At 47.9% G+C, this 25,593-nt stretch overlaps 1 protein-coding gene across 5 annotated transcripts in view; it reads right to left on the bottom strand.

Annotated features, from left to right (window-relative positions):
- themis2 (thymocyte selection associated family member 2) overlaps positions 1-25,593 on the bottom strand; it is a 99,683-nt gene that overhangs the window by 27,827 nt on the left and 46,263 nt on the right. The gene's annotated exons all lie outside the window — the stretch shown is intronic.

The raw sequence follows: 25,593 nt of genomic DNA, 5'->3' as shown, positions 1-25,593 counted from the left end.
GAACAGGCCGAGGTGGGGACTGATGAGGAGCAGGCTGAGGCACAATATCTGCTCGAGGGTTGGCTGGCTGAGCCATATGTGCATCCCGCCACTCTGGGGGTAAGGCTTGGGGATTAGATCCGTATAATCCCGCATCAGGGGGTGCTGGCACCTTCCGAAGGCGGCTGGCATGCCACCGAGAGCCGTCAGTGAGGCAGAAAGTGGCTGGTCCAAGTTGGCGGCTGATTTGGAGACGGGAGGACCAGAATGAGGCCATCTTATTGTTGCGGTGAGGCCTGTGGACTCTGACCCAATCGGAGACTGAGATGTTGGGCGCCTTGGCCCTCTTCGACTGGTCGAAGCGGAGTTTCATCTTCTCCTGCTGTCTAGCGACTGTGGCTTGAGCCCGTGGAGCAGGGCTCAGAGCTAGCGAGGGGCGGAGCCTGCCAAGGGGCAGCATAAGCTCACGGCCTAGCATGAGGGACGCGGGTGAGACCCCTGTAGTGGAATGCTGGGAGGCTCTGTAGTGCAGCAGTGTGTGGAGGAGGGCCTTGTCAAATGCACACCCCTGGGATAGGTGTGCTCTGAGGCAATTTTTCAGTGTCTGGTTAAAACGCTCCACCCCCCCATTTGACTCAGGGTGGTAGCATGTGACGGATGCCCTTGCTCTCAAGGTAAGAGAGTTCCAAAGAGACCATTTGGGGGCCATTGTCTGTGGTGATGGCCTTTGGATGCCCCCAGCGGGAGAAGAGGGACTCAAGGATATCGATGATGACCCGAGAGGTGACGGAGCCCACGGCAGTGACCTCTGGCCATTTTGAGTGCAGGTCATAGGTCACCACTAGGAACCGTTGATGGTGGGGGACACCATGGATCTCCCCACAGACGTCCAGCTGCAAGTGCTCCCAGGGCTGAGGGGGGCAGGCAAGGGGTTGCAGGGGTGGAGGAGCTTGGTGGCCAGTCTTGCCACTTACAAGGCAGGCTGCACAGTCCCTGACCAGGGCCTCGATTTCCCTGTCGATACCCGGCCACCACACTAGGTCTTGGCATCGTTGTTTGAGCTTCACTATGCCCAAGTGGCCCTCGTGCGCCATGGATAAAACACGCGCACGAAGGGCACTTGGGACCACAGTGCAGAGCCCACGTGCAACACAGGAGTCATTCCAGCAGGAGAGCTCCTCTTTAACTCTGGAGTAGGCAGACAGTTCCTCAGGCACCTTGCGAGGCCAGCCATCTCTGATGAAGGTGCACAGCTGGGAGAGGGCCGGATCCTGTTCAGAGGCCTCTTTGAGCTCCTGGAGAGAGACTGTGGTTTGGAGGGGTGTGTGCAGCATCTGGACGATATCCTGTTCCACATGTTCAAACCTGACGAGTGGGGCTGGGGCAGAGACAGTGCGGGAGAGCAGATCTGCAACAACATTGTCACGTCCTGGTGTGAACTGGAGACTGAAATTGTATTGGCGGAGGCGGTCAGACCAGCGGTGTAGATGCAGTGGTTTGTGGCCCGTGCCTGATGTCGACAGCAGGGCAGTGAGAGCCTGGTGATCGGTTCGCAGGGTGAAGGCACGGCCATACGTGTACAGGTGCCACCGCTCACATACCCAGACGCACGCCAGCGCCTCACGCTCACCTACTGAGTACTTCTGTTCAGTGGGGCTCGGGAGGCAAAGGCGATTGGTTTCTCCACTCCCTTCTGTATCTGCGATAACACTGCCCCCACAGCTGCAGCGGACGCGTCGCAGGTGACGAGGGTGGGGCTGGCAACGTCAAAGTGAGCCAACACTGGAGGCGACGTGAGCTGCGATTTGAGGAGGCGAACAGCTTCCGTACAGGCTTGTGACCACACCCAGGGCTCATCCTTTCGCAGGAGCTGACGCAGTGGGGCTGTGGTGGCTGAGTACTGGGGCAAAAACTTCAGGTAGTACCCAGTCATGCCAAGGAAGGAGGCAACCTGTGCTGTAGAGCTGGGTTCCGGGATGCTATGAATGGCATCCACGTTTGACTGGAGTGGGGATATACCGTCAGCCGACAACCGAAACCTCACAAATTCGATCTCTGAAACAGCAAAGACACACTTTTCGCCATTCAGTGTGAGCTTGTGTTTTGCTAGAGCCGTGAAAACTCTGTGAAGGTGTTCATCGTGAGTGGAGGTCGAGGGCCCATGCACGACGATGTCATCCAGGTAGATGGCCACCCCAGGAATGCCCGCGAGCACAGAGGACATCACCTTTTGGAAGCAGCTGGGTGCCGAGCTAAGTCCAAATGGCATCCTGGTGTACTGAAAGACGCCAGCATGTGTCACAAAAGCAGTGAGGTCCCTGCTGCTGGGGTGGAGGGGAACCTGTAGATAGCCCTGTTGAAGGTCCAGTTTCAAGAAAAGGATGGAACCATAGAACTGCGCTGTGAGTTCCTCTGACGTGGGCAGTGGATATTTGTCAGGGATTACGGCCTTATTCACTGCTCGAAGATCGACACAGACGTGTAGACTACCTGACTTTTTCTTTGCAACCAGCAGGTTGGAGACCCATGGGGAGGCAGCAACTGGTTCGATGATGCCAGCTTCCAGTAGCTGCTTTAGTTCAGCTGTGACCCCGTCACGGAGAGCAAGTGGGATGCGGCGCAGTGGCTGAATGACAGGGGTAACGGTGGAGTCAACCATGGGCTGGTGGGTGAAGGCAACGGTGGAGTCAACCATGGGCTGGTGGGTGAAGGCAGTCAGGCAGCCCAGACCCTCGAAGAGTGCTGGCCATGTTTGGCGCTACGGTGAGGCAACGTGCAGAATCACAGACCCGCCGGTGTCCAAGAGAGAAAAACCCAGGTCAGTGAAAAGATCCAGTCCCATCAGGTTAGCTCCTTGGCGTGCCACATGAAAACAAAAATCTAGCAAAACTTTTGTTCCATAGCGTACAGTGAGGTTGACTGAGCCCACCAGTCCAATTTTCGAATTACCATACCCGCAAAGGGCAGTGGAGGGCGCAGAGAGTGGCAGGGAGCTGAAAAAATGTTTGAATGTGTCCACATTCAGCAGTGAGACACTGGCACCGGTATCCAACAACAGAGGGATGCACACATCATTCAGGTTAATTGTGCATGACTTGAAAGCCACTACTGGCCCAGAGCTCACGTTGTGAATTATAGTGCTTGAGAACTGAGTGTGTTCATTTGTAGCAACCGGGGCAGAGCGGCAGACATTGGCAAAGTGATTTTGTTTTCCACAATTGCGACAGGCTTGGCCGCGCGCGGGGCAATTCTGCGCTCTGGTAGCATGTGAACGAGATCCACAGTTTCCACACCGTTGCCACGGTAGCGCGCGTTGCTGCTGTCGCGCGAGCATTACAGTGTCAGGGCTGTCGGGGCCGAGGGCGCCGTCACTGGGTGTGTGTGCTAGTTTCGCTGCACATTCGGCTGCCGACTCCACTTGAAAGGCAATGTTAACTGCCTGTGACAACGACAGATCGTCGGACTCGAGTAACAGTCTTTCACGCACTCTCACGTTGTTGGTGTGCTCTATTAGTTGATCACGCACCATCTCGTCTTGTAGTGCACCGAACTTGCACGAGCTAGCTAACCCCCTCAAATTCGCCACGTATTGATGCACAGACTCGCCGGGAAGTTGGTGATGCTGTCTAAAAATGAATCGCCGCAGGAGGGCACTTTGTGGGGCAGAGAAGTGTGTGCTTAACAGAGCCACAGCCACATCATATGTTTGAATTGAGTCTGCTGTGCCTAATGTCCCAAGAACACGCTGGCCCTCCGCTCCCAAGCAATGGGATAACAGTGCCTTTTTCCGTGCTGTACTCACATTTTCTAGTCAGAGAGCAATGTGGTAGGTTTCAAAGGACTGTAACCAGCGAACCCATGGGATCGGGGCTCACCGGGTAGTGCAAGGAAGGGAGGAGGTGGTGGAAGAGAGATTTCAGCCATCCTCGTCGCCAAATGTTGCGTTTGCAAAGATAATCCAGAGGCCGTATGCAGAGCTCAATTCATGCTGCTTTTAATCGCTGATCCCAACACACTCTTACAGGCAAAAGCAATCGAATACCTATATCCAATGTCAGACACAATACAACGATAACAGCACCATCAAACTCCATGTGCTCAGGCCAAGGCAATCGAGTACCTATCACCAATGTCAGACATAACAAGCAGGTTTAATGATAATGTTAGGGTTGAATCGGAGAGAACGGAGTGCTGCAAATTCAGAGGGAGGTAGGTTGGAGAGAGAGAGAGGGGAGCAGAGAAATGAAGACGGCCGATGTCACGTCGGCAGTTAGCAATGAAAAGATCTAGAGAGGGTAAGAGGCCAGAGGGAGGGGTCCAGGTAGAATGAGAATTCTGAAAGCGGGAGAATGGGTCAGCCGTGCGGGGGGAAGACTCCTGGCCAAATAAGTGGGCACGGAGATGAAGGCGATGGAAAAAGAGCTCAACCTCGTGCTGAGCTCAAAATTCATTGAAATGGGGGCGTAAGGGGATGCAGCCGAGGCCTTTGCTGAGGACTGATTGTTCGGGGTCAGAGGGGATAGTGAAAACACGGCAGGGGGTGAAATTGGAAGAAGGGATGGGGTCAGAGGAAAGTGATGGGGAAGAAAGTTCCAGAGGGGCGTTGGTGTCTGAGAATTGATGAAGCTTGCGATCCTTGACATCAGAAAGGAAGAAAAAAAGTTTTTTGTTGAAGCGCTGTCCCCACCAGGATGGCCTGAGGGCACTCCGCTTCTTCCTTGAACGTAGGCCCAACCAGTCCCCATCCACCACCACCCTTCTCCGCCTGGCTGAACTTGTTCTCACATTGAACAACTTCTCCTTTGACTCCACTCACTTCCTCCAAATTAAAGGTGTTGCTATGGGAACCCGCATGGGCCCTAGCTATGCCTGCCTTTTCATGGGATATGTGGAACATTCTTTGTTCCAGTCCTACTCAGGTCCCCTCCCTCACCTCTTTTTCCGGTACACCGATGACTGTATCGGTGCCGTTTCCTGCTCTCGCCCTGAACTAGAAAAGTTCATTCACTTTACTTCCCATTTCCACCCTTCCCTCACCTTCACATGGTCCATCTCCGACTCTTCTCTTCCCTTCCTTGACTTCTCCATCTCCATTTCTAGCGATAGGCTATTGACAAATATCCACTACAAGCCCACTGACTCCTACAGCTACCTGGACTACACTTCCTCCTACCCCTCTTCCTGTAAGGACTCTATTCCAGTCTCCCAGTTTCTCCGTCTCCGTCGCATCTGTTCTGACGATGCCACCTTCCATACCAGTGCTTCCGATATGTCTTCCCTTTTCCTCAACCAAGGATTCCCCTCCACTGTGGTTGACACGGCCCTTGACCGTATCCGTTCCATTTCCCGCAATCTGCTCTCACCCCTTCCCCTCCCTCCCAGAACCACGATAGGGTTCCCCTTGTCCTCACCTTTCACCCCACCAGCCTCCACATTCAACGGATCATCCTCCGCCATCTCCAACGTGATCCCACCACCAAACGCATCTTCTTCTCACCTCCCCTTTCAGCATTCCAAAAGGACCGCTCCCTCCGCGACACCCTGAACCACTTCTCAATCACCCCCAACAGCCCCTCCCCACCTTCCCGTGCAAGCGCAGGAGTTGCAACACATGCCCTTTTACCTCCTCCCTTCCCACTGTCCAGGGCCCCAAACACCCCTTCCAGGTGAAACAGCGATTTACTTGTACTTCTTGCAATTTAATATACTGTATTCGCTGCTCACGATGTGGTCTCCTCTACATTGGGGAGACCAAACGCAGATTGGGCGACCGCTTTGCGGAACACCTCCGTTCAGTCCGTAAGGGTGACCCTGAGCTTCCGGTCGCCTGTCACTTTAATTCTCCGCTTCACTCCCACTCTGATCTCTCTGTCCTCGGCCTATTACATTGTTCCACGGAAGCTCAACGTAAGCTTGAGGAACAGCACCTCATCTTTCGATCAGCCACTTTACAGCCTTCCGGACTCAACACTGAGTTCAACAATTTCAGATAATAATCCCTGCCCCCATTTTTCATGCTGTATGATTTTGCCATTCCCATTTGCAACATTTTCACAGTATATTCTTTCAATTCCTTCCTCCCCATCTAACCCCCCCCCCCCCCCCCACTGTCTCTGCATCTGCTTAATATGTTACATTTCCAGCTTTTTCCAGTTCTGATGAAGGGTCCCGGACCGGAAACGTTAACTCTGTTTCTCTCTCCACGGATGCTGCCTGGCCTGCTGAGTATTTCCAGCATTTTCTGTTGGTATTTCAGATTTCCAGCATCCGCAGTATTTTGCTAGTGTAACCTCCTTTGTCTGCTATTTTCACCAAGAAATTAAATTTACACAAATAAGTTAAGCATTTGTGCAGTGTAATTTCAAGGCCTTTGACACCAGCATTCCTTTTGGTGGAGTCAAACTAGTATTGATGGGAGTGTTCCGATTGGTAGTGCAATTAACATATCAATAGCTTATATCATTCAGAGCTGAAATTCTTTCATCTTTTCCATATGCTTCAGAACCAAACATTCAATAATATTCTCAGTAAAGTGGCTGCACAATTAGTTTGTTGTGAAAGCCGGTATCCACTTGGTGCTTGGCTGTGACATTATGTAGCCACAACAAAACTGACATACATTCTGCTTAAGTGGAATTCCAAGGATTCAAACAGTACGCACTTCATAAAGCAGTCCAATTGAAGTCTATGCTGTATTAAAATGAAATCATATTTGTCTTGAATGCCACCAGAAGGTGAAACAGTCTTTGTAGCATCAAGTGAATCTGATAGCACCTTACAAGGAATATGATTTTATCTTGCTTTATGGTGGGACCTTTTCAGATCCTGACTAATTTAATTGCTATCTTCCATAATAATTATCTTAATGGGTTATAATTTACGTGCTCTGTTGCTTTCTGATGGCTTAAAGGGTACGCACACCATACGGCATTTTATTGATTCATATAGACCAGGAAGATCTGCAGGAGGAAAGCCTGCGGTGTAAACTCCTTGTACAGGATGCTAGCTATTTCTTTGCCCTTTGGGTCCATCTGCGCAGAAACATGTAGATCTTGATTCAGCCCTTGTTCTGCAGATAGTGGCTGGGGTTATGCTCAGTAAACAAGGCAACTGATGGCAGCCAAATCATCAACGAAATCAAAGAGCTGACCAATGTCATTTATGATTGATATGCTGGTAGGGTTCACTTGTATGAAGTGCTCTCCATACATATTACAGACACCTTCCAGATAGTCATTTAGAGGCAGGTAGCTGATCTCAGCCATGAAGGTGGTGGCAGCACTACAGTTGGCCTGGGAGAGGGGAAGGGAATATTGAGCCACGGTCCTTACTCCTGATGGTTATCCAGCTAGCAAGTGTGCATGTGCGGAGATCAGGCTTGACCATGAATCCTCCCCGTGGGAGAATAACCAACTGGCACTCTCGCCAGGCTTTTCCAGTTCTGACGAAAGGTCATCAACCTGAAACGTTAACTCGGTTTCTCTCTCCACAGATGCTGCAGATTTTTTCCCCAATAGGAGGTATCCGCACGCAGGAAGCCTCCGATCGGAAATGACGGGCCATGGTGTTCATTTGAAATTACTCTATTCCCAATTTTAAAATAAATGGGTTAATTCCTTCACTGCAAGTGGACAAAGGAAGGATTTGGTTAGTTTAGTTCCAACAGCTTTCTGAATCCAGCTGTTCTCCACACTTAGTGCTGGGTGTCAAGTTCCAAAAGTTCTGAGTATTTGTGCAATGTTCTACATCTGAGTCTTTGGCTATCCTATGTGGAATTGAAAATCATCTTTTTGACCAGATTTTTGGTCCCTCTCCTAATCTCTCCCGCTTTGGCTCGGTGTCCATTTCCCTGCCTATTTCCATTTGTGAAGTCCTTCGTGTTATAAATTCGATATGCCTGCAAGTTGTTGTTGTTTGTTGGTGCTTTTTAATTGCTTCACCCTGTTGTTTAGCTATTGAAAATAAATATTATAAACTCTCAGCTCCCTTTTTAAGTCTCCCTGTGCTAATTTTATTTTATTCTTTATAGAAACGTAGAAGATAGGAGCAGGAGTAGGCCATTCGGCCCCTCGAGCCTGCTCCGCCATTTAATGAGATCATGGCTGATCATCCAAATTCAGTACCCTGTCCCTGCCTTCTCCCCATATCCCTTGATCCCTTTAGCCTTAAGAAATATATCTAACTCCTTCTTGAATACATTTAATGAATTGGCCTCAACTGTCTTGTGTGGTAGAGAATTTCACAGATTCACCACTCCCTGGGTGAAGAAATTCTTCCTCATCTCAGTCCTAAATGGCTTACCCCTTATCTTTAGACTGTGACCCCTGGTTCTGGACTCCCCCTGCCATCGGGAACATCCTTCCTGCATCTAGTCTGTCTAGTCCTGTTAGAACTTTATAAGTTTCAATGAGATCCCCTCTCATACTTCTAAACTCCAGCGAATATAAGCCTAATCGACCCACTCCTCATACGTCATTCCTGCCATCCCAGCTATCAGTCTGGTGAATCTTCGCTGCACTCTCTCCATAGCAAGAACATCCTTCCTCAGATAAGGCGACCAAAACTGCACACAATACTCAAGGTGTGGTCACACCAAGGCCCTGTACAACTGCAGCAAGACATCCTTGCTCCTGCACTCGAATCCTCTCATTATGAAGGCCAACATACCATTTGCCTTCTTAACCGCCTGCTGCACCTGCATGCTTACCTTCAGCGACTGGTGCACAAGGACACCCAGGTCTCGTTGAACACCCCCTTTTCCCAATCTATTGCCGTTCAGATAATAATCTGTTTTCCTGTTTTTGCCACCGAAGTGGATAATCTCGCATTTATCCACATTATACTGCATTTGCCATGCATCTGCCCAATCACCCAACCTGTCCAAATCATACTGGAGTTTCTCTGCATCCTCCTCACAGCACACACGCCCACCCAGCTTTGTGTCATCTGCAAACTTGGAGATATTACATCTAGTTCCCTCATCTAGATCATTTATATATATTGTGAATAGCTGGGGTCCTAGCACTGATCCCTGCGGTACCCCACTAGTCACTGCCTGCCACTCGGAAAAAGACCCGTTTATTCCAACTCTTTGCTTCCTGTCTGCCAACCAGTTCTCTATCCAAGACAGTACCTTACCCCCAATCCCATGTGCTTTAACTTTGCACGCTAATCTCTTAAATGGGACCTTATCGATAGCCTTCTGAAAGTCCAAATACACCACATCCACTGGTTCTCCCTTATCCATTCTACCAGTTACATCCTCAAAAAATTCCAGTAGATTAGTCAAGCATGATTTACCTTTTGTAAATCCATGCTGACTTTCTCCGATCCGGTCACTGTTTTCCAAGTGCTCTGCTATTACATCTTTTATAATGGACTCTAGCATTTTCCCCACTACCGATGTCAGGCTTACCGGTCTATAATTCCCCGTTTTCTCTCGACCACCTTTTTTAAATAGTGGGGTTACCTTAGCTATCCTCCAATCCATGGGAACTGTTCCAGAGTCTATAGAATTTTGGAAGATGACCAGCAATGCATCTACTATTTCTAGGGCCACTTCCTTAAGTACCCTAGGATGTAGATTATCAGGCCCTGGGGATTTATCGGCCTTCAATCCCGTCAATTTCCCTAACACCATTTCCTTACAAATACTGATTTCATTCAATTCCTTCCTCTCATTAGACCCTATGTTCCCCGACATCTCTGGGAGGTTGTTTGTGTCCTCCTTTGTGAAGACAGAACCAAAGTATGTATTTAATTGGTCTGCCATTTCTTTGTTCCCCATTATAAATTCCCCTGATTCTGACTGCAAGGGACCTACGCTTGACTTCACCAATCTTTTTCTCTTCACATATCTATAGAAGCTTTTACAGTCAGTTTTTATGTTCCCTGAAAGCTTACTCTCATACTCTATTTTCCCCCTCTTAATTAATCCCTTTGTCCTCCTTTGCTGAATCCTAAACTGCTCCCAAGCCTCAGGTTTGCTGCTTTTTACAGGCCAAATTATATGTCCTCTCCTTGGATCTTATGCTATCCCTAATTTCTCTTGTTAGCCACGGTTGAGTCACCTTTTTTGTTTTACTTTTATGCCAAACAGGGATGAACAAATTCTGTAGTTCATCCATGCGATCTTTGAATGTTTGCCATTGCCTATCCACCGTCAACCCTTTAAGTAACATTCCCCAATCCATCCTAGCCAACTCGTGCCTCATACCATCGTAGTTTTCTTTATTTAAATTCAGGACCCTAGTCTCTGAGTCAACTACTTCACTCTCCATTTTAATGAAGAATTCTATCATATTATGATTGCTCCTCCCCAAGGGGCCTCGCACAACAAGATTGCTAATTAATCCTTTCTCATTACATAATACCCAGTCTAAGATGGCCTGATCTCTAGTTGGTTCCTCGACATATTGGTCCAGGAAACCATCCCGTATACACTCCAGGAATTCCTCCTCCACAGTATTGTTACTAATTTGGTTAGCCCAATCTATATGTAGATTAAAGTCACCCATGATAACTGCTGTGCCCTTATTGCACGTGTCTCTAATTTCCCATTTAATGCCATCCCCAACCTCAGCATAACTGTTTGGGGGTCTGTATACAACTCCCACTAACATTTTCTGCCCCTTGGTATCTCTCAGCTCTGCCCATACAGATTCCACATCATCAGAGCTAATATCCTTCTGTACTGTTGTGTTAATCTCCTCTTTAACCAGCAATGCTACCCCACCTCCTTTTCCTTTTTTCCTGTCCTTCCTGAATATTGAATATCCCTGGATGTTGAATTCCCAGTCTTGGTCACCCTGGAGCCATGTCTCCGTAATCCAAATTATATCATATCCATTTACATCTATTTGCACAGCTAATTCATCCACCTTATAACGAATGCTCCTCGCATTAAAGACACAAAGCCTTCAGGCTTGATTTTTTAACACTCTTAGTCCTTTTAGAATTATTATTTACTGTGGCCCTGTTTGATTTACACCCTTGATTTCTCTGCCTTCCACTTTTGCTTTTCTCCTTCCTGTCTTTTGTTTCTATCTTTGCTTCCCTTCCCTCTGTCTCCCTGCACAGGTTACCAAATCCCTACCATTTTAGTTTAAACCCACCCAACAGCACTAGCAAACACTCCCCCTAGGACATCGGTTCCAGTCCCACCCAGGTGTAAACCGTCCAGTTTGTTCTGGTCCCACCTCCCCCAGAACCTTTGAGGTATGTATAGCAGTTTACGTTTATCAGTATTAAACATTATTTGCAATTTGTCTGTCTAATTGCATAACTGATTTACATTATCGCTGTATTTAAATTAAGATTAAACAACTGAGAAAATAGTTAGAGAAAAATGCAGTAAACAGAATTTAAAAGCTACATATATATTGCATCTTTCCCAAAATATCACAAGGCACTGTACAGGAAGAGGATTAAACATTGAGGAGAGAAACTTAGAGGAGGTGACTCTGGCAAGGCTTGGAAGCTAAGCAGAGCCAGGCCTGGTTAGTACCTGGAGGGGTGACCATCAGGGAAGACCAGGTGCAGAAGGTCACGGAAAGAGCCCCGAGGCGGGGCGGTTGGTGAGAAGGTCACGGAAGGAGCCCCAGGAGGGGCGGCTGGTGAGCAGGCCCGGGTGTTGGGCTGAAGATTGTCGGACAGGAGGAATGGTGGAAATGGAATGGCGGCGCGCACAGACGCAGCGGCTTTGCTTCTCCCAGGACGGTGCTATTTACGTTTAATGTTAATGTTATTTGTACTGGGCTCATGGGAGCTTGCAAGATCACATTTTGTTGTTCATGTACTTGTGCATTGTACAATGACAATAAAGTTGAATTATTATTATTATTATTATTAATAAAGAAGCGTTTAAACAGATAGGTATTGAGGAGCATTTAAAGGCAGGGAGAGAGGTAGCAAGGCAGAGGGACACAAGAAGAGAATGAGAGAGAAATACCCTACTAGTCCCAGGCTTGTTATTTACTTCGTGGCCCTTGCTATTTTCACGCTTCTGTGGTGGTACTACCGAGTGTCCCTTACTTATATTATACATAATTCACTTTAACTTTACTATGTATGTATATAACTTACCTGTTTGGGCCGTTGCCCCTTTAAGAACGCGACGTAACGAACTGGCGTCACATTGCGCATCATGTGATGCACGCACGGCGGCCGCCGGCCCGGCTCGGCCTCCCATGACGGCCGCCGGCACAACTCGGCCTACTGCGCCCGCGACTTCGGCCGCATCAGCCAGCCACAGTGCCGGGTGCCTCTCCCGCGCCCGCGACTTTGGCTGCAACGGCCAGCCTCAGTGCCGGGTGCCTCTCGCGCTCGCGACTTCGGCCGCAACGGCCGGCCTCAGTGCCGGGTAGACACGTCGACGCGGGTCATGTGACCGCCCAAGCGCGGGCAAACGCGTCGACATCACGACGCAGGTCACGTGACCACCTAAGCTGGGGAAAGACCTACTCTACAGTTCTCCTGCAACCATCTCACTTACCTGCTGTATCTCGTCTGCTTCCTGCATTAAAGAACTTATTTATTGTTCTCCTGAAGTCGAACTCGATTATTTAGTAGGCATTCGTCCAATACCTGCTGAGGTCAACCCGAATACCTACACTTCAATCATAATCACAAAATGAAAGCTTTTCTCTGCTTAAGTGTCCAATTAACATTGATTGTTTCTCTTCCCACTGTACCATCATCAGCTGTTGGTACAGCTGTGGGGTTTGAAACAAAAAACACAAAGGCACTGAAAAATTGCCAATTTTTATGAAAATGCAACCGATTTTTTTTTTTTTTTTTTAAAGTTTGACATTTATATTTTCCAAAGCCAATTATAGCAAGCGCCAATTTACACGAGGGGAGACAATTATTGGTAATTGTACGTTTCCTGACGATTGCTTATTAATGACTGAGAGTCACCACAGCGAGTTATTGCTTGCAGTGCCCTTTCTGAGCAAGCAATTGAGCTCTGCCAGGCACTTGGGGCTCGATTTGAATTCCCAAGGCGGGTTGGAGTCGGGTTGCGTGGTGGGCGGGTTCGGGATCCGCTTCCGGCAGGATATGCTGCAGATGTCCGATTTTGATTCAATGAGCTTGTTAATTTCAAGGAGGCGCGCTGGCTGGTCCAATGAGTGGGATCGGGTCGGCTGGCCGCCTCTGATGACGTCATCATAGCAGCTGCTTTAAAAGCTGCCATTCAGCCTGAGCCTTTCTATTGTGGATTCCTGGACTTGATTTAAACGCTATGACTTCTTCCACAGGCAAGGCAGCTCCTCGTTTTAATGAGTCCCTCCAAGTTCTTGTGGATGCTGTCAGAGGGCGCAGGGAGATTCTCTTCCCTCCTGATGGCCGGAGGAAGCCTCCTCAGCAGACCAAGGCAGCCTGGCTGCGCATTGCTCAGGAGGTGAGCGCAAAGTCCATTTATGCACGGTCATCGATCCAGTGCCGAAAAAGGTTTAATGATGATCTTATGTGAACATCAAAAGTGAGTATCCCATCACACTTGCCTTCACTCTGCTTCCCTTCTCTTCTCATCACCAGCACTCTGCATTGTAAGCCTCCTCCTTCACATCCCACCTAACTCTTACTTCCCTTGCACCCTTTCCTATCCAACTCTGTCTCTGCACTGAATCATTTCAGCATCCTGCCTATGCACCCTTTAGACTCGCTCTCACTGTTATGCAGTGACAACAACTAACAACGCACAGAGAGCTACCTTCCTCTTGGCACCTTACCCCATCTTCGTCTCCCTCAAAGCTTCTATGGTAGGGATTATTCACACTCACTCCATCACTGTGGCTGAAACACCACTTGTGTCCCTCCTTGCAGGAAAAGATAGCCCACAATAAGAGGGAGAGAGCAATGACTGGAGGAGGAACACCTACCCTGGCAACACTGACCAGTGCTGAGGAGGCAGAAAACGAGATTGTTGGAGGTGGCGAGGACCTGGAAGTGGGCGATGGAGAGACGGGCACACTAGAGGAAGCTGGTGACATAATAGAGTTTCATCCCCCTCAGAAAGCAATGGCATATGATGTTCATAGAGAATCACATTGTATCATCGGCTCAAAAGGATGTGTCTGCTACATCAATATCAGATATCTAATTCAAGCCTTTACTCTCACACAGGACAATCGAGCGCACCTCTCAACACGATCCAGGACGAAGACCCGGACAACTCCTCAGAGGAACCTGAAGCCTCTGAGGGAGCAGCGTCACCAGGACTCAGCCCACACAGCACCAGCGTAGCAACGCACACCTCAGTAGGACCATCGTGAGTTAGAGTAGTGTTGCCACCTGGTCTATCACAGCGCACAAGTGAGCATCAGCAGATGGTGGAGACAGCGACAGCAGTGGAGAGTCCTGGGTGGAGGTCACAGGACTCTCCTAGCTCTGCTGAGCTGCATGCAGATGCTGTGTCTCTGGGGCCATCCAGAAAAAGAGCAGTTCATGAAATACAGGACAAGTGCAGGTGTCTCTGGAAGGGTTTGCCTCCAGGGTTCGTGCGAGTGTGGAGAGAATGGAGGAGTCCATTTATAACATCAGCACTGCCGTGTTGGAGGCAATGGCACATGAACGCACCACCATGGGTAGGATGGCAACCTCCGTGGAAAGACTGGCTACCTCAGTGGAAAGGATGGCTACGGCCATGGAGAAATAAGTTGCCAGAGTCAGGAAAACACGGTGACTGTTCAGAATAGAATGACATCTCTGGAGGAGCGATGGGCAGCTATTGAGCAGAGAGACCAGAGCTTCATGGAAGTCCCTTTGAGGAGGACTGCCCATGCAGATACAGGTCCTCATGGTCCCCCTGAAGTGCAGCAAGGTGCTCTCCAGCCACTTGTCAGTGCTGAGGTGCGGCTGACCCGTGAGAGGGATGTTGTTGGCAGGACAGAAGGAAATGTGGGCTCCTCTCAAAGCGCTCTCACAACCATGCCACTGCGGAACCCTCGGTCAGAGACCCACTTTGCAGAGACAACTGAGATGGCTGTTTCAGCCCCTGCACCGCTGCAGGAAGTGCAAACTGTTGAAGAGACCTCCCAGGCTCCCAAACCCAGAGGACGCCCGCCAAAGGTGTCTAAGCAGGCGCAGCATCCTAGTCAGCAAGGTGCCTCTACATCTGCTGAAGCCACAGGGGAAGTACCACGTAGAAGCACGCATAAGAGAAAGATTAAGCACCTAGAGTCACAAGGGCAGTCAATTGGGTGATGTCTATTTTTTTCTGACTCTTGCTGGTTTATTATCCTTTTGTCATGTGTTAAAGATAAATTATGTCAAACAGTTAACTGTGTGGCCTATGTGTTATGGGAAATGGCAAAAGTGCATTGAGGGTTCAGGGCAACTTGCTTTTGTAATGCTGATGGTAAGTGACAGGAAATAACAGGGTGCAGCAGGGATGAAGTATGATGTTGGACAAGTGTCGCCTGCAATTACAGAGCCATATGCTAGCCACCTATGGTTGAAGAATAAGCTTATGCTAATGTGGCATGGCAGTGTGCATACCCTGGTTGATGGGCAGCAGTGAACTGGAGGGATGCTGCATTGGTCGCGACAGGGCATGCAAGGTGCCCCTCCTCCTCTTCCTATTCCCAGGAAGATCTGTGCTGAGCCACACGGATTATGAGAACCAGGATGAAAGGCCATCAATGTTTTCCCATCCCCTTGCTATAGATTTCATTTGAGGCAACAATCTTGCATGTGCACAGTTGAAGTGGCCTGAAATTATTCCATTCATGCCACACTGCAGATGGATGTCAGCTTGAACAGTCAGAAAGTCAGTAGAGTCATAGAGTTATACAGCACAGAAAGAGGCCCTTCGGCCCATCGTGTCCACGCCGGCCATCAAGCCCTGTCTATTCTAATCCCATTTTCCAGCACTTGAAACACCATAGCATACAAGGCTACGGACCAAGTGCCCATCTAAATGCTTCTTGAATGTTGTGAGGGTTCCTGCCTCTACCACCCTTTCAGGCAGTGAGTTCCAGATTCCAACCACCCTCTGGGTGAAAAAGTTTTTCCTCAAATCCCCTCTAAACCTCCTGCCCCTTACCTTGAAACTATACCCCCTGGTTATTGACCCCTCTACTAAGGGGAAAAGTTCCTTTCTATCTACCCACCCTATCTATGCCCCTCATAACTTTGTACACCTCAATCAGGTCCCCCCTCAGCCTTCTCTGCTCTAAGGAAAACAACCCCAGCCTGTCCAGTCTCTCTTCATAGCTGGAGCGCTCCAGCCCAGGTAACATCCTGGTGTATCTCCTCTGCACCCTCTCCAATGCAATCACATCCTTCCTATAGTGTGGCGACCAGAACTGCACACAGTATTCCAGCTGTGGCCTAACTAGCGTTTTGTACAGCTCCATCATAACCTCCCTGCTCTTATATTCTATGCCTCGGCTAATGAAGGCAAGTATCTCATATGCCTTTTTAACCACCTTATCTACCTGTCCTGCTGCCTTCAGGGATCCATGTACATGCACACCAAAGACCCTCTGTCCTTCCGAGGGTCCTACCATTCATTGTGTATTCCCTTGCCTTGTTAGTCCTCCCAAAATGCATCACCTCACACTTTTCAGGGTTAAATTCCATTTGCCACTGTTCTGCCCATCTGACCAACCCGTCTATATCGTCCTGTAGCCTGAGGCTTCCCTCCTCGCTATTTATCACTCCACCAATTTTCATGTCATCTGCGAACTTACTGATCATACCTCCTACATTCATATCTAAATCATTAATGTACACTACAAACAGCACTGATCCCTGTGGATGTGCAAAATGTTATCCCATACCTACAACAACAAAGTTGTTGCATTTGAAAGTCAGCTATGTTTCAGGGGCGCTTTTAAAGCGCTCCACCAATGCATACAAATCATGTCCTCCAGCAACTCATCTCCTTGAACCTGGTCTGTTTCTGACAAGTCAGCAAACAGGAGCCAGAAGCACGAAAATGTGAAACCACTATGAAAATAGGATTAGCAAGGCAGTTAACAGGCTGTTGTAAAAAATTGAGGACCCAGCACTGATCCCTGTGGTACACCACTTGTTACATCTTGCCAATCAGAAAATGACCCATTTATGCCTACTCTCTGTTTCCTGTTAGCTAGCCAATCTTCTATCCATGCCAATATGTTACCCTCTACACCATTAGCTTTTATTTTCCGCAATAACCTTTGATGTGGCACCTTATCAAATGCCTTCTGGAAATCTAAGTACAGTACATCCCCTTTATCCACAGCACGTTACTTCCTCAAAGAACTCCAATAAATTGGTTAAACATGATTTCCCTTGCACAAAACCATGTTGACTCTGCCTGATTACTTTGAACTTTTCTAAATGCCCTGCTATAATGTCTTTAATAATAGCTTCTAACATCTTCCCTATGACAGATGTTAAGCTAACTGGCCTGTAGTTTGCTGCTTTCTGTCTCCCTCCCTTTTTGAATAAAGGAGTTACATTCGCTATTTTCCAATCTAATGGAACCTTCCCCGAATCTAGGGAATTTTGGAAAATTAAAACCAACACATCAACTATCTCACTAGCCACTTCTTTTAAGACCCTAGGATGAAATCAATCAGGACCCGGGGACTTGTCAGCCCGCAGCTCCAACAATTTGCTCAGTAACACTTCCCTGGTGATTATAATTTTCTTGAGTTCCTGCCTCCCTTCCATTTCCTTACTATCTGTTTTTATATTTCTAGCTAGCTTTCTCTCGTACTCTAATTTTTCTCTCCTTATTAATCTTTTAATCATTCTTTGCTGTTTTTTATATTCTGTCCAATCTTCTGACCTGCCACCCATCTTTGCGCAATTATATGCTTTTTCTTTAAGTTTAATGCTATCTTTAACTTTTTTAGTTAACCACGGATGGTGGATCCTCCCCTTGGAATTTTTCTTTCTTGTTGGAATGTATATATTTTGTGTATTTTGAAATATCCCCTTAAATGTCTGCCACTGCCACTCTATTGACCTATCCCTTAACCTAATTTGCCTGTTCACTTTAGTTAGCTCGACTTTCATGCCCTCATAATTGCCCTTATTTAAGTTTAAAATACGAGTCTTAGACCCACTCTTCTCTCTCTCAAACTGAATGTAAAATTCAATCATATTATGATCACTGCTACCTAGGGGCACCTTCACTATGAGGTCATTAATTAATCCTATCTCGTTGCACAATGCCACTGGCAGTACAGACTCACCAGGGGTGGCGGCACAGTGGTATACAGTCGGGAAGGAGTGGCCCTGGGAGTCCTCAACATTGACTTCAGACCCCATGAAGTCTCATGACTTCAGGTCAAGCATGGGCAAGGAAACCTCCTGCTGATTACCACCTACTGCCCTCCCTCAGCTGATGAATCAGTGCTCCTCCATGTTGAACACCACTTGAAAGAAGCACTGAGAGTAGCAAGGGCGCAGAATGTACTCTGGGTGAGGGACTTCAATGTCCATCACCAAGAGTGGCTCAGTAGCACCACTACTGACCGAGCTGGCCGAGTCCTGAAGGACATAGCTGCCAGTCTAGGCCTGCGACAGGTGAGAGAACCAACATGAGGGAAAAACCTACTTGACCTCGTCCTCACCAATCTACCTGTCGCAGATGCATCTGTCCATGACAGTATTGGTAGCAGTGACCACCGCACAGTCATTGTGGAGTCAAAGTCCTGTCTTCACACTGAGGACACCCTCCATCGTGTTGTGTGGCACTACCACCATGCTAAATGGGATCGATTCAGAACAGATCTAGCAGTTCAAAACTGGGCATCCATGAGGTCCATCAGCAGCAGCAGAATTGTATTCCACCACAATCTGTAACCTCATGGCCCGGCATATCCCTCACTCTACCATTACCATCAAGCCAGGGGACCAACCCTTGTTCAATAAGGAGTGTAGAAGAGCATGCCAGGAGCAGCACCAGGTGTACCTAAAAATGAGGTGCCAACCTGGGGAAGCTGCAACTCAGGACTACATGCATGCTAAAAAGTGGAAGCAGCATGCTTTAGCCAGAGCTAAGCGATCCCACAATCAATGGATCAGATCAAAGCTCTGCAGTCCTGCTACATCCAGTCGTGAATGGTGGTGCACCATTAAACAACTAATGGGAGGAGGAGGCTCCATGAATATCCCCATCCTCAATGATGGTGGAGCCCAGAACGTGAGTGCAAAAGACAAGGCTGAAGCATTTGCAACCACCTTCAGCCAGAAGTGCAGAGTGGATGATCCACATCGGCCTCCTCTTGCAGTCCCCACCATCACAGAAGCCAGAATTCAGCCAATTCGATTCAGTCCATGTGATATCAAGAAATGGCTGAGCGCACTGGATACAGCAAAGGCTATGGGCCCTGACAACTTCCCGGCTATCGTGCTGAAGACTTGTGCTCCAGAACTAGCCGCGCCTCTAGCCAAGCTGTTCCAGTACAACACTGGCATCTATCCGATAATGTGTAAAACTGCCCAGGTGTGTCCTGTCCACAAAAAGGAGGACAAATCCAGTCCAGCCAATTACCGCCCCATCAGTCTACTCTCAATCATCAGCAAAATGATGGAAGATGTCATCGACAGTGCTATCAAGTGGCACTTACTCACCAATAACCTGCTCACTGATGTGCAGTTTGGGTTCCGTCAAGACCAGTCGGCTGCCGACCTCATTACAGCTTTGGTCCAAACATGGACAAAGGAGCTGAATTCCAGAAGAAAGGTGAGAGTGACTGCCCCGGACATCAAGGCAGCATTTGACCAAGTGTGGCATGAAGGAACCCTAGTAAAACTGAAGTCAGTGGGAATCGAGGGAAAACTTCACTGGCTGGAGTCATACCTAGCACAAAGGAAGATGGTTGTGGTGATTGAAGGTCAATCATCACAGCCCCAGGACATCGCTGCAGGAGTTCCTCAGGGCAGTGTCCTAGGCCCAACCATCTTCAGCTGCTTCATCAATGACCTTCCTTCCAACATAAGGTCAGAAATGGGGGATGTTCGCTGATGACTGCACAATGTTCAATGCCATTCACCTGGACGACGTTCAAGCTTGGGCTGATAAGTGGCAGGTGACATTCGCACCACAGAAGTGCCAGGCGATGACTATCTCCAACAAGCTAGAGTCTAAACACCGCCCTTGACATTCAATGGCATTACCATCACCGAATCCCCCACCATCAACATCCTGGGGGTCACCATTGACCAGAAACTTAACTGGACCAGCCATATAAATACTGTGGCAACAAGAGCAGATCAGAGGCTAGGTATTCTGCGGCAAGCATCTCACCTCCTAACTCCCCAAAGCCTTTCTACCATCTACAAGGCACATGTAAGGAGTGTGACGGAATACTCTCCACTTGTCTGGATGAGTGCAGCTCCAAGAACACTCAAGAAGCTCGACACCATTCAAGACAAAGCAGCCCGCTTGATTGGCACTCCCTCTACCACCTTAAACATTCACTCCCTCCACCACCGGCGTACCGTGACTGCAGTGTGTACCATCTACAAGATACACTGCAGCAACTTGCCAAGGCTTCATTGGCAGCACCTCCCAAACCTGCGACCTCTTCCACCTAGAAGGACAAGGGCAGCAGGCACATGGGAACACCACCACCACCTCCCCCTCCAAGTCACACATCATCCTGACTTAGAAGTATATCACCGATCCTTCATCGTCGCTGCGTCAAAATCCTGGAACGCCCTCCCTAACAGCACTGTGGGAGTACCTTCACCACACAGACTGCAGCGGTTCAAGAAGGCGGCTCACCACCACCTTCTCGAGGGCAACTAGGGATGGGCAATAAATGCTGGCCTTGCCAGCAACGCCCACATCTCATAAAAACGAATTAAAAAAAAGTATTTTGGCTCAAATGAGTGACCACTCGGTTGAGGTATTGGGGTAGGGAGGGGCTGGCGGGGGAGGACCCGCAGAACGTAGAGTGAGTTCAAAGGGCAAGGGGGGAGAAAATTACTGATTTAATAAATCAACTGGTGAAGGCGATCAGGATTGCCAGCCACAATCAGCTCTAATTTAACGATTACATTATACACTACACAACATAGCTACAACAATTTAGTTCTGAATAATCAGCAAACACCTTATCATAGAAGAGGTCTCAGATCACCTTAGCACTCTCTTGTTATAGCTGATGACGCAGAAATCCTTGAATTTCAAATGTCAATAATTCCTGGCAGTGACACACGACTGACTGTCACTATATTACCACAGAAATTACTGACTTGTGCCCAAGCTGACAGGGTTTCTCCAAAATGAAAGTCCTTTTAAATAACTGGGGTTCAAAGCATGTTCTTTCAAAAAATTGCTTCAGATTTGTCGTGAGATACTGTGAAACATAAGTTCCTGTTCTTGGTCAGCAAAGTATGAAGACTAAACAACATTTGTAAAATATTTGTGACAATTTACACATAACATATCTTTCTTTTAAATTCTGTTTTCTCCCTCCTCCCCTGAAGGTGGTAATTCATGCTAGGATATAATTCACCAAGTTCGCCATATAAAAAAAGAGACCTTGCATTTTTATAGCACCTTTCACAACCTCGGAACGTCCCAAAGCACTTTACAGCTAATGAAGTATTTTTGAAGTGTAGTCACTGTTGTAATGTAGGAAACATGGCAGCCATTTTGCACACAGCAAGCTCCCACAAACAGCAATGTGATAAAGACCAGATAATCTGTTTTAGTGATGTTGTTTGCGGGATAAATGTTGGCCAGGAATATAAGCCAATCTACTGGGAGGGTTAAGGGGACATTTCCGCCCCACCTCCCCGCGCCCCCCCCCCCCCAAATCTGTTGGGCAGGGCTATGTGCCCAGCTTTAAAATCCAGAATTACCTCTGGTGCCCCTGTTGAATTTGTTATACATGTTTGCGCCTCTGGCCATCTGGCACATTGCTAATTAACTATTTTTCATGTATAAGAATAGACAGTGAGAATCATTGAGCTATTGAATCGTGGAGGTATCACAGCCAATCTGCATCCTGCCCACAATTAGATACATTCCAGCAGCAGTGTGGGGCTGCCGCTGCGTGTTAAACTCAACAGTGTAGCGTTCAGGAGCTAAAACCTCGGCAGATTTCTTAACCTAAGGACGCTGAGCTTTCCTATTTTAAAACCATTGCATTTCATAAATTATATACATCACTAATAATTTCAATAAGAAACTCAGGAGAAACTTCTTTACCAAGAGAGTGGTGAGAATGTGGAACTCACTACCACATGGAGTAGTTGAGCCTTTAAGGGAAAGCTAGATAAGTACATGAGGGGGAAAGGAATAGAAGGCTATGCTGATAGGGTGAGATGAAGTAGGGAGGGAGGAGGCTCGTATGGAGCATAAACATGGACCAGTTGGGTAGAACGGTCTGTTTTGTGAATTGTGTGTAATTCTATGGAGGAAAAATTTGGATGCCCTAAGAGGGCGCCAACGGGGCGCAAAGCAACCTGCGCCCAGGCGCGGCACTGCCAACGCCTCCCGCGAAATTCTGCGAGAGGTTAGCGGCGGCACTAACCGTTAGCGCCCCATGGTGCTGCGCCGCTGGCAATGACGTCATTGCCGTGCGCAGCGCCCTGGCTGCGATCTTCAGTAGCGCCCCGACTTACCGCCGGACGCTATGTCCGACGGGGTCAGGGAGGCCTACCTGCAGCCGGGGTGGTGCTATTGAAAGGCGAGATGCCGGGCGGCCATTTTTGTTGCTGGCCACCTTAACCCCCACCCCCCCGCAGAGTGCCGGCTGCGCTACATGAGCCCGGCACTGCTCGAGTGCCAGGCTCTTTTGCCACCACTCTGATCCCTGGTGGCCCAGCTGGGCCCCGGGTCGTGCTGCGCAAGGCCCCTCCCCTTTAAGAAGGGGAGGAAGGCCTGCAATACGTGCCGCAGCGCTGCAATATTTCCTCGCAGCGCCCCAAGAGGGAGGTGGGGTGCTTCCAGTAGCGCCCCGCTTCCCTCTTGGGGCGCTACCACTCAATTTCGGCCATGGGGGTGCTAATTTAGGCGAAGTTAGCGCCCCAAAGGGGGCGCAACTCAATTTCTTCCCCCTATAAGTTTAACACACAGCTGCAGTTCCAACACATAACTGCTGGGGGAGCTGCTGAGCTTTACAAGCAACTGTCCTTAGCAACAATACCAGCCGGTGACACAGAGAAATGGTTGCTTGTGTGAGTTTGCGTGCATGTGTTTGTTCAGGGCAAGGAGCGAGGCCTTCTGTAAATATTAACACACTCCTGTGGGACCCGCATCCACTGCGAGCATCCCTGAAATAATCAACAAATACAGAAATTCAGCGACAGGTAGATGAATTCAGGGGTCACCTTATGATTTCCCTAGGGCCCAGGGACTCTAGTTTGAAAGTCTACGGTAAACAGTTGTGCAGAGATATTGGTGGTAAATCCAGGGTCCAAAGATCTACGCCACAGGTAAATTGGGATATAAACTTTCAGATAAGATATTTATGGACTCTGAAGCATGTGCAACTTTCTGTCTCTGGGAGTTTTTTGTTGTATGAATGATGACCTCTTCAAGTTAAAGATGGTTGGGGCTGGAGAATGAAATACTTTCCATTTCAGGCATACAGTGAGTGTCAAGGGAGCTTTACTCTCCTTCTAACCAGCGTGGTGGATCTGACCTTGGAGCGCTTGATGCCAACACTGGGTTCTCAAAATGGGTCGACTGGATACAGAGGAAAGTTGCTGCTACTCTGCTCCAACTTTGTAAGAACACATCCTACTGCCCCAGGGTGCTTTTTTTTTTTTAAAAACATTTCTCACAACTTTAGATTTTATTCAGACTCGCGGCTAAACTGACCAGTCTGGCAGGTCTGTATACGTGGTACGAATCTTAACAAGGTGTGCCAGCCTTAATATGTGATTGAATCAAACAAAATCGTCTCATTAAAATAATAATGTTCTCATTAAAACCTCTACAACATAATGAACACAGCATTTGTAGTAATCAAAAATAGATGGAGAAAGTGGTTAATGGTGATGAATCCTATTACTGTTGTTGAACCGACAAGCCCTGTGTTCTCATTATCCACAACTATTGTTCTAAAAGTAATATTTAACAGTAATAAGGCAGCCCCCTCAGGTTCAAAGGTTAAGGTAGCCCCCTCAGGTTCAAAGGTTAAATAGCCATATGCTTTTTGTTTAACTTGACCAAAGTAAATCAGGTCCTACAGCTTTCATCTGCTAGAAGGCCGGATCACTGCCGTACTAGAGTGAGGGCCCATCCTGCTATCCCAGGCTGTAGGATTATAGTGACGACCATCTGAGACTGCAGGTGACCTAAATAAAATGCCTGATTTATTTCCAAATTGCTTCAGTAACAGAAAGATTTGGCCAGGCGCTATAACCCGAAAAGCGGTACTATGCAATATTAATAAATTGTTGTTATCGCTCCCGGGTCTTGATCAGGTGGAGCCGATTGCCCGCCCATTATAGAACGCGCCCGATTTTCATTCCATTGATTTCAATGGCGGATGAGTTGGGCGGGCGCTTTAATAACTGCTTCACCAGATTACCGCCCAGGCAGTGAAGACAAAAATTTATCCCCAAGTGTATTAAATCCTTTTGAGACTATCTTAATGGAAGAGCTAATCCATTTAAAAGAAACAGATTAACGCCTCAGTAACAACAGCAGAGAGAGGAACTCATTGGAAGTCGATTGCTTTCAATTAATAACGCAAAGTGTCTGCAGAATTTATAATCATTTTTCAGAATCAATATTTTCCTTTGCAATTTCGGTTATGTTGTAGGGACCACTGTTAATGGAATTAACCTACGCTCTGCAGAATGGCAACTGATGTGTCCAAGTATTTGCCAGTTATATTAAATTAGCAATTACACTCAGACTGGCCATAGGAGGTAGGGGGAGAAATGGAACATCACAAAGGTGCAATATGCAAGCTCTTCTGAGAATGGATAAGGCACATTGTTGGGGTAGAGGGAACTTTACTCTGAATCTTATTGAGATTCAAATTGTGGGCCACATCCAGCTAATGGAAGTCAAGTCCTGTTTAGTGAGAGCTACGAAGATCAGAACTGGCACTCAATTTATATGAAAGGTGCTACACATTTCGCAGTGAATCCTGTCAGTCAAGCCAAACTCTTCCTCTCAGGAGTACCACAAACACTCCTCCTCTCATTTGTTTCAAGTCTAAAGCACCAATTTCCATATTTCAAAACTTTGATGGTTCCATCTCTATGCTCCTTGTCCAACAGCTTGCTCCCATACCCCTCAGCATTCCCTCTCAGCTGTTTCTGTGGTCCGCTCTCCCTACCTCCACAATATTCCCATGTGGCAGTGCAAATGCTGCAGGAAATAGGGTAAACAATGTTGCAGAGACAAAGGGAAGAGAGGTAAAACAGAGGACCACGAAATGGAGAAGGAAAAGGAGTGTGCAAAGAGTTAAGAAAGAAAAAGCAGGGAGAGAGGAAAGAAGTGAAGGAGGAAAGAGAGAAACAGAAGTGAAGAAACAGAAAGAGAGAGAGAAGCAAAGGAAGAAATTGAGAATTATGACAATTTAAGCACGGCAGACACTATTTTGCAAGCTTACCAGTATTCTTAACTGGTGCAGCAATGAGAGGTTATGAGAATTTCTTTTGTTGAGGGCTAGCCCATATAAGTTTGTGATG

The sequence above is a fragment of the Somniosus microcephalus genome, chromosome 20, assembly GCF_052327205.1.
Source record: "Somniosus microcephalus isolate GS21.2 chromosome 20, FLI_Smic_1.0, whole genome shotgun sequence".
Taxonomy (NCBI): domain Eukaryota; kingdom Metazoa; phylum Chordata; class Chondrichthyes; order Squaliformes; family Somniosidae; genus Somniosus; species Somniosus microcephalus.
Note: the sequence above shows the minus strand (reverse complement) of the source record. Positions and strands in the feature narration are given on the sequence as shown.